The following is a 13,720-nucleotide window of genomic DNA, read 5'->3' on the forward strand; positions in this document are numbered from 1 at the left end:
TATTGCTTTCAAAGGGAACGTTTTATTAAGTGCAAGTTAAGTCCCTCTCTCTGAGTGTTTATATATACAGTATATATACATACATAAGTATGTATATATATGTTTATACCTATATATGTATATGTAGTCTTATGGCTATGTGTAAATATATCTATTATATATCAAGGATGATTATGTGTAAATATATTTATTATGCATCAAGGATGTGTGTGTGTGTGTTTGCATAAAACCAAGAGAAATGAGTAAGAAAGCTATCGTCATTTCTTAAAGGAAAATGGTTCAGCAGATCAAGCCGGAAGTGGAAAAGTGGGTGCCTTCTGGCAACAAAGGACCACACCTGAGCCTGATTCTGGTGGATAATAATCCTGCAAGTCATTCCTGTGTCCTCAACAAAACCAGGGCAGCTGAAGATGTAAAAATTAACAGTGAGACAGTTGTAAAACCAGCTTCAATTTCAGAGGAGGTATTGTTGAATTTAATCAATAAACTGAAAAATGATGATAACGTAGATAGCCTCCTTATTCAGGGGCCCATTCCAGATCACATCGATGAGAGAAAGATCCCTAATGCTGTTTCTCCAGACAGGGATGTAGATTGCTTTCATGTACTTAATGTTGGGCAAATGTGTTCTCACCAGTATTCCATGCTACCAGCTCCCCCAGAGGGTATGTGGGAAACGATGAAGTGAACTGGCATTCCAGCTCTAGAGAAGAATGTGATTGTAGTTGGGAAATTAAAAAAATGTTAGGATGCTCATTTTAATGTTATTAAACACAGATGGGGCACATGAAAATCCTGGAAGTGATGCCACTGTTACAATATCTCATCAGTACACTCCCACAGAGTAGTTGAAGAAAAATATAATTCTTGCAGATATTGTAGTATCTGCCTCAGGCATTCCAAATCTGATCACAGCAGATATCAAAGGAGGAGCAGCAATCATTGACATGAGAATATATAGAGTTCAAGGTCCCATAATTGCTAAACTCAAGTTGGTTGGAGATACGGACTTTGAAGGAATCACGAAAAAGCTGATTACATCACTCCAGTTCCTTGGGGTTTTGGTCCCAGGACAATTATGATGTTAATGAAGAATATGATTATTACTGCCAAAATATTGCTGAAGGTTGGAGAGCAGTAAATGCTGAAGTCTAAAGAGCTTGTAGTAACCACTCATTAACTATTGTGTCTTCTATGTCATGAACAGCACTCTAAGTCAGTTCAAGAAGCAAAGCAGGTCAGCAGTATTTTTTGCTTCTTTTATATTAAAATAGGTTAAAATGATGCTTTGTATTTATTGAAACTGTAAGTGCTTGAGTGTTTGTGCACATAACTCTGCAATACCTCACCAGGGAACATTCCAGTATCATGCAGGGTTATGTGATCTAGTCAAGAGCAGCCGTTGACCTAGTTAGTAACATGGGAGTCACTGTCACATTGAGAATGGATGCTTAACTTTGTCAAGCCACTTCAGTTAAAAATTGGCCTTTTCTAGGATTACATTTTTCAAGTGCTATTCCAATAAGAGCCAATACTGATTCTACTTTCCAAACCTTTTCAGTTCAACTGCTCAAACCAAAAGAAAAATGTTTCTGGAGAAAATTAGGGAAAAGGTGTAAAGAAAAAAAATGGTAGTAACTGAGTAGAAACACATTAATTTTTATATATATATATATGTTATATATATATATAAGTTATAGATAGATAGATAGATAGATAGATAGATAGATAGATAGATATAAAGATAGATAACCAGATTTATCTAAGTAGAACTGCATTGGCTAGGGAAGAAGTTGAAATCAACGCTTGCAAGTTGAAAAAATGTTGGTAATTTTCCTAAGCTGTCTTTTTGTAACTTAGTCATTGGGGAAATGTTTAGAGTTGTTTTATTTGCTATTAGTCCTCATTTAGGTATATTTCTCTTAAGTGTGTGATCTCTCCATTTCAGTTTTCTAGGATTAAAAGGCTTGCTTCATAAATTATTCGTGTTTATTATCCTATTTGGTTTTTGCTATATATTTAAACTTCGTTGTTAAATTTTTGTATGATTAGGGGAAATTTGTATAGCTTCTTTGAAATTTTTGAAACCTATTTCTGAAAAACAAACTCAGCTCGATAATCATTTGGGCAACTTGTGTAAGTCTGCAACTTATTTTTCCACCGAAGAGTTATCAGCACCCATCTGTTTTACAGTGATGTACCCCACTGCCTTTCCCAGAAGACTTTTAAAAGCTGGAATATTGAATTCTTTTCCGACTTTCTGAGTAGGGGGCTTTTTAAAATGTTTTAATACACACACACACACACACACACACACACACGAACAAATGAAGTGCAGACAATACATTAAACAATAAATAAAAGTACTATAAATACATATTGTATACATCTTTGCCTGTTAATGAATATATAAATTAATTGCCATTATTTTGACCAACATAGCTTTCCTTTTAGAAATATACCATGATTAATTTAATAAGTCTCCTATTGAAAGACATTTCAGTTGCTTTTGGTTTTTCGCTGATATAAGTTATTCCAATATATCCTTTTAACAACACCTTTACACACTTGTCCATTTTTAACTTGAGATAAATTGCTGGAAGCACATTTCTAGAATGAAAGACATGAACTTTGAAAGCTTTTGACACTAAATGGGGGTAAGAAAGTTTATGCTTCTGCACCATAATCTATGATAGTGTGTTACATTATTTATAACAGAAACTTTGCGGACAAAACTTTTTTTTCTTTGCTTTATTTTGTTTACAAATGTGGCCAAATATACGAGCTTACAAGCGTGGTCAAATATATCATATGTGTTTATTTGCCTTTTGTATGTTTTCTTTTTTTCCTAATCCATACAGTTTCTATGTCATTTCCCTCTTATCCCATGTAAAATTTTTATATTGACTTATAAAATCTCCTTATTTGTTAAAGACAGTAAGTAATGCTTTTCCTGTGGTACTGGCTTTGATGCAGTTGCATTCTTCAGTTTTTGTTGTTTTATCTTTATTTTCTTTCTTGCATTTTGGTTACAGTGGCTTTTGCTGTCACGTTTGCTATTTTTTCTATGCAGATTTTTATTTTCCATGTTTTGCTAAAAAAATTTTATATGGTAGTAATAGTAATAAAAATACATTAAACTTTATTCTATTAATTATGGTGTTTTATTTTAGGTTACATAAATAGCTTTGTTTTGACTTTGATTCATATCAAATTCATTTTGGTTAAATTGTGAAGTAAAGCACATAACTTTTAGATGCGATGCCTAATGAGTGCCCTAATCTCACTTTTGAGCATTTAATTTTTTTCTTTTAAGGTTGGTCTTTTTTTGGTTGTTAGATTTTGATTTCTGTTTCTTTGGTTTCAGTTTTTTTCCAGGGTCAATATCAGTCTTAGTAATACAGCCTTTTCATATATTTTAATATCTGTTAGGACAGTTTCCCTTTCACTTCACTGCTCATACACAATAAGCTGAGCTAGTTTTATCCATTTATTTTTCCAAGCCACACTGGCAGAACGAGCCTCTTCATGCTTAGCATATCTTGTGAGAAGTGAAAATATCAGATATTAGGAGATGCTTTTTTCCAGAGCAATTTTAAAATCTCATCCTTATGAGCCTGAGTGTTACAACAATATACATTTTTTCCAACGCAATTTCTAATTTAAATACACTTTTCACCAATAAAATGGACCGTTTTAGAGATAAAAATATAAATCTAATGTTCATACGAAAACTAATGTTAAGATTTATTATAGACTTTACAACAAATATGTTGAGGTGAATGGAGGGGTAAAAAAGTTAATTGTAGAAAAACAACATTTAGAAAAATGCTCTGAACTCTAACCACATGTGACAATAAATCATCCCAAATAACTCAGACTCTAATTATAAAAGCCTCAGTGGTAAACTTAGCCAAGTATATAGAATTAATTTGTATAATTTTTTACCTGACTTCAGACATATCACCTGCAAATTAGATTGCATCTATTGAGACATTTATTTCCTCTAAGGAAACATTTAAAAATTCCACAGTCAAAAATTACTATTTGAGATAAATTATCAACTGAGGAGTCAAAGGTCTAGAAAATTTAAGTGACTTTCCCAAGGGCACAAAAATATCTGAGTTCTCAACAGGGAGTAGAAACCAATCTCCTAAATCTAGGTGCAATTTCTATTGCACTTCGCAGGGAATTTCTACTTGATTTTTATATCACTTTTTTTTCCACTAGTTTTACTGCAACCACGTGGAGAATAACGATTTTTTTCTCTCCAAGATAATTCACATATAGTTGGGCAAAGAAGGGAGAATCACGTATGATTAAATGCCTCAGGTACAGTGATAGTGCCATTATAATTGGTAGCTAGATATTAAAACATTTCCAAGTGAAAAATAGAACCTTTGGGATGTAGAAGGCCAATCTTAAAGAAGGCTGATGAATTCTCTTGAGGAATATATTAAGAAGACATCCCACCACATTCATATATCAACACTTTGAATTCTTTTAAAATATATTTCCAATATGTTTAAAGTGATCAAGTTTCATCACTAATAATTTCAACCATAGAAAAAGAATAAAATAAAATGCAGTATATATGTTTTTAAGAATGCTGTACAGGTTTTTAAATTGTGTTTTGAAAAAATATTTAGTGGTACAGGGGAATATTTTAGATAACAACCTTAAGTGAAATAATTTTACATTGTATGATTTTATTTTTAAAATAGTTATATATTAGTGTGTATGTATATATGTATATATTTGAAAATATGTGTTTAGATATGGATGTAACTAAAAACTTAGTGGATATGTTGGGCGCGGTGGCTCACGCCTGTAATCCCAGCACTTTGGGAGGCCGAGGCGGGCGGATCACGAGGTCAGGAGATCGAGACCATCCTGGCTAACACGGTGAAACTCGGTCTCTACTAAAAATACAAAAAACTAGCCGAGAGAGGTAGTGGGCGCCTGTAGTTCCAGCTACTTGGAGGCTGAGGCGGGAGAATGGCTTGAACCCGGAAGGCAGAGCTTGGAGTGAGCCGAGATCACGCCACTGCACTCTAGCCTGGGCAACAGAGTGAGACTCCGTCTCGAACAACAACAACAACAACAACAAAAACTTATTGGATATAGTTAACCATGTTAATATGTAGATATTTTATTGTTGAGATCCTTTTAAAATATTTTCTGAAGTCTATAATAATACATATTTTCCATTCATGAGAAAAATAATGTTGAAATCATATTTCCCCACTTGTGTCACAGCAGGACTAGAATAATACCTTGATAATGCTTTATATTTGAATACTGTCTTAAAGTTTATGAACTTTTTCATATATGCTATATATTCTATAATTGAAAAACATCATTATTTTCAAGATTGCACTGGAATTGTTCGAGATAAATCAGCTAAGCTTTAGTCAATGAATTAAAAATATTAAGAACAATAAAATTAATTGACATTGGGAAAACTAGATATGAATTTAGAGAGAGATGAATAAACCACATAGTTCAAGCACTAGAAAAGTAAAATTTGTTCTCAATTGTATAAAAATTTTGCATAATTGTTTCAGTTTTAAGGGCCTGAAACTGGAGAAAACTGTTTGTTTTTAAAACATGGGAGATTTAGTGATTGCAAAAGCATGATAATGTGTAATAATAATAACAATAATCATCATGATAATCAGCAGACCTTGAGTGAATTAACACTTCAATAAGAAGATGCAGTGTAAGTAAGAAAACCCAGTACTTCCACAAGCTTCAGAGAAGTTGGATTCATATCCATGTATATTAATATAGAACGTAATTCTCCTAGGAAAATAATTTCTTCCTTGTTCCATCTATCTCATATGATTTTGGAGATAATTAAATGAGACAATGCATATAAACTGCTTACCAGAGTGCTTAGCACATAAGTATTCAGCTCAGTACATTAGGCTATCTTTGGTGCTATCATCATTATTATTTTCTCTATGTATGGATAATGTTTGTACAGTCTTTGCTCAAACCATAATAATCTTATTCATTTCACTGTTCATAGACTTATTGAAGAAGTGTAAGACAGTTTATATCAAAATACACCTTATATATCCCAACTGATTTTGTTTCTGAAATGTCATTGTCTATGTGTTTTACTCTTTTATTCAATAATACATTTAAACTTAAGAAAAATCTAATATGGAAACAGAGAAAATGTATATTCCTCTTGGCCACAAGCTGACTATTTCCTAACACAAACAAGTTGAAATGATCTCAGGGATTTGAAATCTTTTTAAGAACTTGAATTACAATAAATAATGTTTATTATTTAATGTCCTTTTACATTTCTTAACACAAAAATCTCCTAATTTCCAAGCCCGTATCCATCAATATTGCCACCTCGTAAACTAATTAACTCTTGTTTATATGATCATGACACTATAATCAGTTATATCCCTGAAATCTCTGCCATAGCATTCAATATATGCAGTGCATGTAAAATAGTCCTTCTGCCTTGCAGTTATCTGAAATACGTCCACAAATTCTTTGATGCTGTACCTATTGATAAGTGAAGCTTAACATCTTCCCTTTCAGTGTGGACTGGACTCAATGACTTATTTTTAATGAACAAATATGGTTGAAGTCACAGTGTATCACTTCCAAAACTAAGTCATGAAAGGGACTATGGCGTCCACCTTTATTTCTCTCAGATCACTCACTTTGTGGGAAGCCAGCTGTCTGGTCATGAGAGCGACCTGTCAGACCCATGGAGAGCCCTGCATGGCTGGAAAGAAACTAAGGTTTCCTGCCGACTACCGTTGAGTACTTGGGAGATAATCCTCCAGTCCTAGTCTACCCTTCAGATGACTGCCGCCCTGATCAACAGCTTAGCTGCAGCCAGATGTGAGACTCTGAGCCAAAATTACTCAGGTAAGCTTCTTCTAAATAGTTGACCCACAGAAATCTTCGTGTATTTTTTTTTAACTTTTATTTTAAGTTCAGGGGTACAAGTATAGGTTTGTTACATAGGTAAACTTGTGCCACGGGGGTGTGTTGTATAGATTGTTTCATGACCCAGGTATTAAACCTAGTAGTCATGAGTTGTTTTTCCTGATGCTCTCCCTCCTTTCACCCTCCAGCCTCTGACAGGTCCCAATGTGAGTTGTTTCATTTCATGTGTCCATGTGTTCTCATCATTTACCCCCCACTTATAAGTGAGAACATGCAGTATTTAGTTTTCTATTCCTGTTAGTTTGCTAAGGATAATGTCCTCGAGCTCCATCCATTGTTCCTGCAAAGGACATGATCTCACTCTTTTTTTTATGACTGCATAGTATTCTATAGCGTACATGTACCACATTTGCTTTATCCAGTCTATCATTGATGGGCATTTAGATTCATTCTATGTCCTTGCTATCATGAATAGTACTGCAGTGAACATAAGTGTGCATGTGTCTTTATAACAGAATGATTTATATTCCTTTGGCTATATACCCAGTAACGGGATTGCCGAGTTTACTGGTATTTTTGTCTTTAGGTCTTTGAGGAATCAACACATTGCCTTCCACAATGGTTGAACTAATTTACACTCCCCAGCAACAGTGTATAAGCATTCTTTTATCTCCAAAACCTCACCAACATCTGTGTTTTTTTGACTTTTTAATAGTAGCCATTCTGACTTTGTGTGAGATGGTATCTCATTGTGGTTTTCATTTGCATTTCTCTAATGATCAATGATATTGAGCTTTTTTTCATATGATCATTGGCCACATATATGTCAGCTTTTGAGAAGAGTCTGTTCGTGTCTTTTGCCCACTTTTTAATGGGGTTGCTTTTTATTGTAAATTTGTTTAATAATTTGTTTTATAGATGCTGGATATTAGGCCTTTCTCAGATGCATAATTTGCAAATATTATCTCTCATTCTGTAGTTTGTCTGTTCACTCTGATGATAGTTTCTTTTGCTGTGCAGAAGCTCTTTCATTTAATTAGACTCTATTTACCAATTTTTGCTTTTGTTGTAATTGGTTTTTGGCGTCTTTTTCATAAAATCTTTGCCCATGCCTATGTCCTGAATGGTATTGCCTAGGTTGTCTTCCAAGGTTTTTATAGTTTTGAGTTTTGCATCTTTAATCCATCTTGAGTTAATTTTTGTACATGGTGTAAGGCAGGGGTTTGGTTTCAGTCTTCTGCATATGGCTAGCCAGTTATCCCAGCATTATTTACTAAACAGGGAGTCTTTTCTCATTGCTTGTTTTCGTCAGCTTTGTCGAAGATCAGATAGTTGTAGGTGTGTGGTCTTATTTCTGGGTTCTCTATTCTGTTCCATTGGTTTATTTGTCTATTTTTGTACCTGTACCCTGCTTTTTTAGTTACTGTAACCATGTACTATAATAGCTACTATACTACATGAAGTCCGGTAGCATGATGCCTCCAGCTTTGTTCTTTTTGCTTAGAAAAATTTTAGATAAAATGGCCTAGGTCATTCAGGCTCTTTTTTTGTTCCATATGAATTTTAGAGTAGTTTTCTCTAGTTCTGTGAAGAATGTCAATGATAGTTTAAGAGGTGTAGCGTTGAATCCATAAATTGCTCTGAGCAGTATGGCCATTTTAATGATATTGATTTTTCTATCCATGAGCATCGAATGTTTTTCCATTTGTTTTTGTCATCTCTGATTTCTTGCAGCAGCAGTTTGTAGTCTCCTTATAGAGCTCTTTCACTTCCCTAGTTAGCTTTATTCCTAGGTACTTCATTCTTTTTACAGCAATTATTAATGGGAGTTCATTTGTGATTTGGCTCTCAACTTACCAATATGCAAAAATCATGTTTTCTATTTCAAGTCACTATGTTTTAAGGCACTTGTTTACACAGCTTTAGATAATACTTATTTTTATCCTGGGAGTGGGTGTTAGGGCAACAAAACGCATACCTAAACAAAGAAATCCAAATCCTGCAATATTGGAGTGGATTTAGAAACCAAAAAGAGTTTGAAGGAAGTATATGTGAAAGCATCAAGATCCTTGAAGAAGCTGAAAATTTTGTAAGCTTTGAGAATACTGCAGATGAGGGCTTAAAAAAGTATGAAAAATCTTACTGGAAACTGTAGGAAATTGGATTTTTTAAATATAGTTAAGGATGTTTGCCAACAATGTCACCTATGGTAAGATGGAAAGTAGAAAACTCACTTATCTGAGTGATCTAGCTAAAAATATTTCTTAGCAAGGTGTTAAAGTGTCACTTGGTTTTGTCTTAATGCTTATAAAGCATGATCAAAGAGAGATCAAGAAGGACAGGAGCCAAAGAGAGACTCACACCAGATATATACCCACATGTATAATTACTTTAACTAATTTTTGACAAATGTGTCCAGGTTATTCAATGGATAATGGGATGACTTTTCTAAGACTGGTTCTGAAATATGAGGGTGTTAATATGAAAAATAATAACACTGTACCCATACATTATATTACTTTAAAAAATTAACATGAATTCATAGACCTAAATGTTAGACTGCAAGTATTAAAAAAAAGAATACTCTTGCAGTTTTTGGTTAGGCAAAAAGGCGTTAGGATGCAAAACATATAAATCACAGAAGATAAACTTAATAAATTGGACTTTATCAAATTTAACTTATATCAAAGTTAAAATTTTAAAATGTCATGAAAATATATACCTAAAATAAGTCAATTCTACTGTATTTAATTATACCACAATAAACCTAACCTAATAAAAATAATTAAATTCCATGTTAAGAATCTTTTCAATATTGTTATTGATTTCTAGTTTTATTACATTCTGATTGGAGGTTTTTTTTTTCTTCTTTTTTTTAATTAATTTATTATTATTATACTTTAAGTTGTAGGGTACATGTGCATAACGTGCAGGTTTGTTACATATGTATACTTGTGCCATGTTGGTGTGCTGCACCCATCAACTAGTCATTTACATCAGGTATAACTCCCAATGCAATCCCTCCCCACTCCCCCCTCCCCATGATAGGCCCCGGTGTGTGATGTTCCCCTTCCTGAGTCCAAGTGATCTCATTGTTCAGTTCCCACCTATGAGTGAGAACATGGGGTGTTTGGTATTCTGTTCTTGTGATAGTTTGCTAAGAATGATGGTTTCCAGCTGCATCCATGTCCCTACAAAGGACACAAACTCATCCTTTTTCATGGCTGCATAGTATTCCATGGTGTATATGTGCCACATTTTCTTAATCCAATCTGTCACTGATGGACATTTGGGTTGATTCCAAGTCTTTGCTATTGTGAATAGTGCCGCAATAAACATACGTGTGCATGTGTCTTTATAGCAGCATAATTTATAATCCTTTGGGTATATCCCCAGTAATGGGATGCCTGGGTCATATGGTACATCTAGTTCTAGATCCTTGAGGAATCGCCATACTGTTTTCCATAGTGGTTGAACTAGTTTACAATCCCACCAACAGTGTAAAAGTGTTCCTATTTCTCCACATCCTCTCCAGCACCTGTTGTTTCCTGACTTTTTAATGATCGCCATTCTAACTGGTGTGAGATGGTATCTCATTGTGGTTTTGATTTGCATTTCTCTGATGGCCAGTGATGATGAGCATTTTTTCATGTGTCTGTTGGCTGTATGAATGTCTTCTTTTGAGAAATGTCTGTTCATATCCTTTGCCCACTTTTTGATGGGGTTGTTTGTTTTTTTCTTGTAAATTTGTTTGAGTTCTTTGTAGGTTCTGGATATTAGCCCTTTGTCAGATGAGTAGATTGCAAAAATTTTCTCCCATTCTGTAGGTTGCCTGTTCACTCTGATGGTAGTTTCTTTTGCTGTGCAGAAGCTCTTTAGTTTAATGAGATCCCATTTGTCAATTTTGGCTTTTGCTGCTGTTGCTTTTGGTGTTTTAGACATGAAATCTTTGCCCATGCCTATGTCCTGAATGGTACTACCTAGGTTTTCCTCTAGGATTTTTATGGTATTAGGTCTAACATTTAAGTCTCTAATCCATCTTGAATTAATTTTCGTATAAGGAGTAAGGAAAGGATCCAGTTTCAGCTTTCTACTTATGGCTAGCCAATTTTCCCAGCACCATTTATTAAATAGGGAATCCTTTCCCCATTTCTTGTTTCTCTCAGGTTTGTCAAAGATCAGATGGCTGTAGATGTGTGGCATTATTTCTGAGGACTCTGTTCTGTTCCATTGGTCTATATCTCTGTTTTGGTACCAGTACCATGCTGTTTTGGTTACTGTAGCCTTGTAGTATAGTTTGAAGTCAGGTAGCGTGATGCCTCCAGCTTTGTTCTTTTGACTTAGGATTGTCTTGGAGATGCGGGCTCTTTTTTGGTTCCATATGAACTTTAAAGCAGTTTTTTCCAATTCTGTGAAGAAACTCATTGGTAGCTTGATGGGGATGGCATTGAATCTATAAATTACCTTGGGCAGTATGGCCATTTTCACGATATTGATTCTTCCTATCTATGAGCATGGTATGTTCTTCCATTTGTTTGTGTCCTCTTTGATTTCACTGAGCAGTGGTTTGTAGTTCTCCTTGAAGAGGTCCTTTACATCCCTTGTAAGTTGGATTCCTAGGTATTTTATTCTCTTTGAAGCAATTGTGAATGGAAGTTCATTCCTGATTTGGCTCTCTGTTTGTCTGTTACTGGTGTATAAGAATGCTTGTGATTTTTGCACATTAATTTTGTATCCTGAGACTTTGCTGAAGTGGCTTATCAGCTTAAGGAGATTTTGGGCTGAGATGATGAGGTTTTCTAAATATACAATCATGTCATCTGCAAAGAGGGACAATTTGACTTCTTCTTTTCCTAACTGAATACCCTTGATTTCTTTCTCTTGCCTTATTGCCCTAGCCAGAACTTCCAACACTATGTTGAATAGGAGTGGTGAGAGAGGGCATCCCTGTCTTGTGCCAGTTTTCAAAGGGAATTTTTCCAGTTTTTGCCCATTCAGTATGATATTGGCTGTGGGTCTGTCATAAATAGCTCTTATTATTTTGAGGTACGTTCCATCAATACCGAATTTATTGAGCGTTTTTAGTATGAAGGGCTGTTGAATTTTGTCAAAAGCCTTTTCTGCATCTATTGAGATAATCATGTGGTTCTTGTCTTTGGTTCTGTTTATATGCTGGATTATGTTTATTGATTTGTGAATGTTGAACCAGCCTTGCATCCCAGGGATGAAGCCCACTTGATCATGGTGGATAAGCTTTTTGATGTGTTGCTGAATCCGGTTTGCCAGTATTTTATTGAGGATTTTTGCATTGATGTTCATCAGGGATATTGGTCTAAAATTCTCTTTTTTTGTTGTGTCTCTGCCAGGCTTTGGTATCAGGATGATGTTGGCCTCATAAAATGAGTTAGGGAGGATTCCCTCTTTTTCTATTGATTGGAATAGTTTCAGAAGGAATGGTACCAACTCCTCCTTGTACCTCTGGTAGAATTCAGCTGTGAATCCATCTGGTCCTGGACTTTTTTTGGTTGGTAGGCTATTAATTATTGCCTCAATTTCAGAGCCTGCTATTGGTCTATTCAGGGATTCAACTTCTTCCTGGTTTAGTCTTGGGAGAGTGTAAGTGTCCAGGAAATTATCCATTTCTTCTAGATTTTCCAGTTTATTTGCGTAGAGGTGTTTATAGTATTCTCTGATGGTAGTTTGTATTTCTGTGGGGTCGGTGGTGATATCCCCTTTATCATTTTTAATTGCATCGATTTGATTCTTCTCTCTTTTCTTCTTTATTAGTCTTGCTAGTGGTCTGTCAATTTTGTTGATCTTTTCAAAAAACCAACTCCTGGATTCATTGATTTTTTGGAGGGTTTTTTGTGTCTCTATCTCCTTCAGTTCTGCTCTGATCTTAGTTATTTCTTGCCTTCTGCTAGCTTTCGAATGTGTTTGCTCTTGCTTCTCTAGTTCTTTTAATTGCGATGTTAGAGTGTCAGTTTTAGATCTTTCCAGCTTTCGCTTGTGGGCATTTAGTGCTATAAATTTCCCTCTACACACTGCTTTAAATGTGTCCCAGAGATTCTGGTATGTTGTATCTTTGTTCTCATTGGTTTCAAAGAACATCTTTATTTCTGCCTTCATTTTGTTATGTACCCAGTAGTCATTCAGGAGCAGGTTGTTCAGTTTCCATGTAGTTGAGCGGTTTTGATTGAGTTTCTTAGTCCTGAGTTCTAGTTTGATTGCACTGTGGTCTGAGAGACAGTTTGTTATAATTTCTGTTCTTGTACATTTGCTGAGGAGTGCTTTACTTCCTATTACGTAGTCAATTTTGGAGTAAGTACGATGTGGTGCTGAGAAGAATGTATATTCTATTGATTTGGGGTGGAGAGTTCTATAGATGTCTATTAGGTCTGCTTGCTGCAGAGATGAGTTCAATTCCTGGATATCCTTGTTAACTTTCTGTCTCGTTGATCTGTCTAATGTTGACAGTGGAGTGTTGAAGTCTCCCATTATTATTGTATGGGAGTCTAAGTCTCTTTGTAAGTCTCTAAGGACTTGCTTTATGAATCTGGGTGCTCCTGTATTGGGTGCATATATATTTAGGAGAGTTAGCTCTTCCTGTTGAATTGATCCCTTTACCATTATGTAATGGCCTTCTTTGTCTCTTTTGATCTTTGATGGTTTAAAGTCTGTTTTATCAGAGACTAGTATTGCAACCCCCGCTTTTTTTTGTTCTCCATTTGCTTGGTAAATCTTCCTCCATCCCTTTATTTTGAGCCTATGTATGTCTCTGCGTGTGAGATGGATC

General features: G+C 35.0%; 1 pseudogene; it reads left to right on the top strand.

Annotated features, from left to right (window-relative positions):
* The first annotated feature begins 238 nt into the window (after positions 1-238).
* On the top strand, positions 239-1,180 carry LOC100430737 (bifunctional methylenetetrahydrofolate dehydrogenase/cyclohydrolase, mitochondrial pseudogene; annotated as a pseudogene).
* The last annotated feature ends 12,540 nt before the right edge of the window (positions 1,181-13,720 follow it).

This window comes from Macaca mulatta, chromosome 5, assembly GCF_049350105.2.
Source record: "Macaca mulatta isolate MMU2019108-1 chromosome 5, T2T-MMU8v2.0, whole genome shotgun sequence".
In the NCBI taxonomy this organism is placed as follows: domain Eukaryota; kingdom Metazoa; phylum Chordata; class Mammalia; order Primates; family Cercopithecidae; genus Macaca; species Macaca mulatta.